We start from the raw sequence: 6,000 nt of genomic DNA, 5'->3' as shown, positions 1-6,000 counted from the left end.
TCTTTCCCGGAGAATCCCAGGGACGGTGGAGCCTGGTGGGCTGCCGTCTATGGGGTCGCACAGAGTCAGACACGACTGAAGCGACTTAGCAGTAGCAGCAGCAGCAGGTATTTAATAACTGTTCATTTTCCTTCCTTCTTGCAATTTATTCCAATAGATCACAAAGCTTCAAGCAATCATTGGATCTTTCTCTTGAGGTGCTCATAGGCCACTTGGAGCAACGAGACACAAGTCGCTCAGTCGTATCCCACTCTTTGCGACCCTGTGGATTATAGCCTACCAGGCTCCTCTGTCCATGGGATTCTTCAGGCAAGAATACTGGAGTGGGTTGCCATTTCCTTCTCCAGGGGATCTTCCCGACCCAGGGATTGAACCCAGGTCTCCCACATTGCAGGCAGACGCTTTAACCTCTGAGCCACCGGGGAAGCTCTATAGAAATATATACAGCAATACAATTTTGCAGGTGCCAGTTGTGAGGGCAACAGAATAGCCATCAAGTTATAGGAATTGACTGGTACAGCTACCATAAGAGAAATGGTCACTGTTAAGCAAGGAAAGAAGAAAGAACTTCCAGGTAGGAAGGGGAATGCTCTAAATATTTTCAGAGGAAGCTGAGTGGAATTGTTTGTCTGGGGAAGACAGGTGCATACGAGAAGAGTGAGTGGAAGCCAAGTTTAAGTAGGGAGATGGGGGGCTGAATGTTGGGTTCAGGAGCTTGCATCTTAATTCCATAGATGTCAATCAATGGTAGTTGAAGAGAACATAGAAGGCACTCAACAGATATTTGTTGAGTGAATGAATCCATTGGAAGTGAATTTACATGATGGTTGGGCAGAAAATGGCAAACAAAAGATCAGAGGATAAGGATTCAGACCAAGCTGATGACAATGAGAATTGGCCAGAAAGGATGTATGGAAAAGACACTAAGAAGGAAGAACTGACATGACCTGATGACTGAACTGCAAGCAAGAGAGAGGACTAGATAGTGGTGATGTCAAGTAAAGTCAGGTGGCCAGGAGAACTAAGTTACCATGATAGAATAAAGGGTAGCAGCGAGACTGCTTTTTGGAGGAAAAGTCACAAATTAGTCTTCAGTACTTGAATTTAGCATCCCTGAGGAACATCCATGTGGAAATGTTTTGTACAATACGATGGGCTCAAGAAAGAAATTGAATCAGGAAGCAGAGATTTAGACATCAGCCTCATAAAGTGATGGCTCGTGAGAATGGATGGACTCGACTCTGGATGAGATCTAAAGGTCAAAATAGGGCCCTGGTGTAGGGACCAAGTCAGAGACAAGGGCTTTCTTCAGAAATTTAAAGTCATCCCTCTAGTTCATTGTGAATTGTATTGCAATAAAAGCACAGAGAGATTGCAAAGTCTCACAGCACTTTTTAAAACCTAAAAACAAAGATCAGGAAAAGAATTAGATAAACCTTGAGATTCTGATGTCCAGAAACTACTCCCATGCAATCCTGAGGAAAAGACACTTTATGCGCTTCTGAACTCTTAAAAGTTCTGATACGTTAAGACTAGAATAATTTCTTTGAGTTCATTTAATAGAAGACATGAAATTTTGTCACCAATAATGATGATAAAACAACTCTAAGAATCTCAACATTTCTCCAATATGCACTTAATCCAATCATTACTTAGCAAAGCTACTTTCAGATAGAGTTCTGGATAGGTTGCTCTGTTAAAAGAATACAATTTTATGTTGAATCTTCAACAGTTCTCAGGAGATCTCATGTCTGTTTCTCTTGTCTTGCAACTTATGCTATGAGGAGGGGATTCCCCTTGACTAGAAAGAGTCGTGATCCAAAGAGCAAGAGAAAAGGATCCTTCTAGAATAGAGTTGTTGTTATATTTTCTCCAATAAAATCATAAAGTGTCACCTAGAGACATTGCACCCAACTTTGTTAGGACACCAACTTTTTATTAAATCAGTAAGTTATGGAGAAACATGTCACCATCGGAAACGGTTTTTGAAGCTGTTTATTTTCCTCTTTCTATTTACCTACTTCTTGAAGCCAATGAACTACATTGTATTTATGTCATTGCTGGGTCAAAGCACATATTTCAACAAAGGAATCACAGAATTTTAAAATCTGTGATTTTAAAATCTTTTAGCTCCCAGAGCTTGCCAAGTTTAAACTTCTAATTTTTCAAAGAGTGAAAACTTAGACCCAGAGGGACTGAATGCCTAAAGATGACTCAGTCAGGAAGCTGTGGAGCCAGGTCTGGAACCAGGAGTCCTGGCTCCCAGCCTGTTATTTTAAGTGCATCTTTCCATAGATTCACTGTGGGCATGGGTGATTCTCATTCGATAGTGGGAATTTATAAAAAAGCATTTAAGCCACAGCCACTTTAAAGATGGAGGATTTATAATGGGAATGTATCCACTAGGCCCACGTTTTAACAACACCTTCTTTCGAAGGATTGGGACAGCATCTGAAAGCTCTGTTTACAGACCTGGTTACTTCAGAGGGAAAAGCAGAAATCTAAAGAAGTCATGCATAATCCATTTGCCTGGGAACACGAAGGGGACCTGAGAGCCAGCCCTGAAACCTTCGTATTTAAAGCAGTTGTCCGCAGACATAATGCCCTTAGCTTGATCAAAGGGCCGGGCCACACAATCCCAGGAACAGGAAGGCTGACAAGGGGGGAGGGTCCCTTTGTCCTGGAGGACTGAAGGCCTGGAATCCGGATGCCTAAGCAGGCAGGGCTGTGGGCCCGTGCAGGGAGGGGCTGAGGCCCAACCTGTCCCCCAGATTCCTCCCCCTGCCCTCTGCTGACACCAAGAAGTCCCGTGGTCTCAGAGCCCTGCCCTCTCTCCCCGTCTCCTCTCACTCTTCTTCAGCATGTCAGTGAAAAGAATTCCCCCAGCCCAAAGGCTTTGCTTGAACGATTGCCCTTTCCTTCTGCAATCAGAAAAGGTAAGCGCCCCAGTTTAACTCTTTCATAGGTCTTTCTCCCAGCACGTGGTTTCCTAACCAAATATTTCACGTATCGTTCGGGTCACATTCTTGACCTTGTTGTTTCAGGTGCCTGATAATTCTGGGCTAATAACAGCCCAGGCCGCACACTGGCGGCCACTCTCCCTTTCCTCCCCGGTCCCTGGACAGCTTTCCTGGGCCCATTTTTGTGCTGGCTTCTTCCTGGTGAATTGCTCTCCCCCTGCAGCCTCTCTTTATAAACGTGCCTGCACTGAAGGCTTACACCTCAGATTCCTGCCCCTGGTGCCTTTGGCCTGTTCATTATTTAATTTTTCTTTCAGACCCCTGCCTGTCTGGTAATGTCTGCATGCTGTGATTGTTTTCATTTTTCCAAGCCTCCAAACACCCATCGTGGACAGCCTTGAGGAGAAGCTTTTAAGGTGTAACACTTCCCCTGCGCCTGCGCAGATGGACACACAGAAGCACATTAGGAAGATGTGCTTCAGACCCACCCACATTCTTCGAAGCACAGAATTTCAGCGATGAAAGGGCTTTAGGCACTGCTCTTTGACCTTATCAGCAACACCACCTTCATACCCGCTCTCCTGTTTTGCAAGTTGTTGGGAAGGGCCTTTATTTTTCTCCAGTTACTCAAACATATACACAGAAAGTAACTTCTGGTTACTTAGTGAGGGCCCCAAACCTGGTGGTTTGGGGTCCTTCTAAGAAGAGGGACTTGGGACACAGGCATGTGCAGAGGAAAACCATGAGAAGACACGGAGAAGAGAAGATGGACGTCTGCAAGCCAAGGTGGGAGACTTCAGATGAAACCAACCCTGCAGACACCTTAATCTCAGATTTCTGGCCTCCTGGTCTGTGAGAAAATAAATTTCCTTTGTTTAAGCCACCCGGACTGTGGTACTTTGTTATAGCAGCCCTAGAAAGTGAACACAAGCTTTAATATTCAAATGGTGTTAATTCTATATGGACAATGAAATTAATCAAAGAGCACTTTCTGGGCAGGAAGTGGTTCTTCTGTCTCTGTATGGGTTTTTAGGTATGGAATTCTCATTTGTTGACAAGCAGTAGATATTCAGCATGTGTTTATTGGGTACCTAGCACATGCCTGGCAGTGGGCAGAGACTCAGAAGTCAGTGACTCTGTCTAGATTCTAGATGAGGTTAGCATCTCACTCTGGCAATGGATGTGTGTTGATGTGGAGTCCCAAAGACACCTCCTCCCTAGGGCCTAATGGGTGCATCGTAACAAGGTTTTTCTTCTTTGGTTGCTAGACTGTTTGCTAAAGTATTGCTGTTATTCAGTCGCTAAGTTGTGTCCAACTCTTTGAGACACCATGGACTGCACGCCAGGCCTCCCTGTCCCTCACCATCTCCTGGAGTTCACCCAAGTTGATGTCCATTGAATCGGTGATGCCATCCAACCGTCTCCTCCTCTGCTGCCCTCTTCTCCTTCTGCCTTCAATCCTTCCCAGGATCGGGGTCTTTTCCAATGAGTTGGCTCTTTGAATCAGGTGGCCAAAGTATGGGAGCTCTAGCTTTAGCATCCGTCCTTCCAATGAGTATTCAGGGTTGACTTCCCTTAGGGTTGACTGGTTTGATCTCCTTACCATCCTAAAGTATTAAGTGCAACTATATAAAATTGTTGTTGTTTTTTAGCATAGGTTAAAAAGCCCTACTAAATATGAGTTTGCTAGATTGCATCCTGAAACAGAAAAAAGAGACTAGTGAAAAAAATTATGAAATCCAAATAAAATAGTTTGGTTAGTAGTAATGTACTAATATTAATTTTGTAGTATGCCAAGTGTGCCATGTTTATGTAATCTGTTAACATTAGGGGAAACAGTGGGTATATACAGAATGCTTTCAGACAATTTTTGTAGCTTTTCTATAAATTTTTTTCCAAAATAGAAGTTCATTTAAAAAATATTTGAATATTAACCATTTTACATAATTTAATAAAGTCTAGAGGCCTTGAATATAAAGTAGATTGCTGATTCAATCTCTTAATTATACAGTAATGAGATTTATGTTTGAAATTTAAGTTTTACCTATAGTTGTTTAAAAATGATTGACTAAGTATTTGTACCCTGGATGCCTGGTCAGTCTAGGTAAGAGAAGTACATAAGCTGACCTTCAAAGACAGAGAGCCCAATGGCCACTACCGAGGGACTGTGTTGAGCAAGACCTGCTGTTCAGCTTCTCTGTCCTCCCTGATTGCCTGAGAAAAAAGCCAATTTCTTGAGGACTCTATGCTACTGGAATGACTGAGTCTCTCTGCTCTACTTGGCAGTCAGTGGGCACCCAACATGGCCTCATTCAAAAAGAGAATATCACTTTCAACTCCCTTCTTCAGCTGAGATCCTGTTTTTATTCCCCATCAGGTCATGAGAAGATAGAGGATTATGCTATACCCCTTTATGGGAAGTCTAGATTCTCCTTTAGAGGAAAAAAGAAAATTTATCCTTAATTTATCCAGACCAATACCACATGAAATACTTGTTTTGTTCAGCTGGCAAGCATTTAAAATTTTTATGAATTATTTACTACACTTTTAAATTAGGAAGCCTCACAAAAGTATCTGGATATTAGGCTTTTCTTGAACCATCACAAATTCTAGCAACAGAGACCTGTATTCCTACATGGGAAAGATTGGCTGGAGCCAAGGAACCACTGTGCCCTTTCAGGGGCAATATGCCCTCCATTTCCCATAATCCCACACAGCTCTTTCTATTCATATATGCTACTTGTTCCATGGCTTCAAGCATTTGAGCTTACAACCTAGATCAGTGTTTTTCAAACTACAGATTATGACCCCTTTGTGAGTCATGAAATCAGTATAATAGATAGCCAACACTAAATGAAGGAAAAGGGGAAGGAAGGGAACGAGAAAGAAGAGGAAGAGGAAGAAATAGAAGCTATCAGAATTTACCACCTGCAGTAAGGGTTTGTTGTATTGGATGAAATTTTGTTTCTATGGTTTTTTTTGTTGCTTGCACATAGATTATATTAGAAAATGTATTTCTCCCTATGAGTTGCAATAACAT

The 6,000-nt window shown here is 42.5% G+C and overlaps 1 long non-coding RNA gene across 1 annotated transcript; it reads left to right on the top strand.

The window, feature by feature from the left end:
- Positions 1 to 2,678: 2,678 nt before the first annotated feature.
- LOC129657214 (uncharacterized) lies at positions 2,679 to 3,843 on the top strand. Its single transcript, XR_008716612.1, has 2 exons — positions 2,679 to 2,936; positions 3,332 to 3,843. It is a non-coding gene; the product is annotated as an uncharacterized LOC129657214 (long non-coding RNA).
- The last annotated feature ends 2,157 nt before the right edge of the window (positions 3,844 to 6,000 follow it).

This window comes from Bubalus kerabau, chromosome 7, assembly GCF_029407905.1.
Source record: "Bubalus kerabau isolate K-KA32 ecotype Philippines breed swamp buffalo chromosome 7, PCC_UOA_SB_1v2, whole genome shotgun sequence".
In the NCBI taxonomy this organism is placed as follows: Eukaryota; Metazoa; Chordata; class Mammalia; order Artiodactyla; family Bovidae; genus Bubalus; species Bubalus kerabau.
The sequence above is the reverse complement of the archived record's forward strand: the minus strand, read 5'-3'. Positions and strand labels throughout refer to the sequence as shown.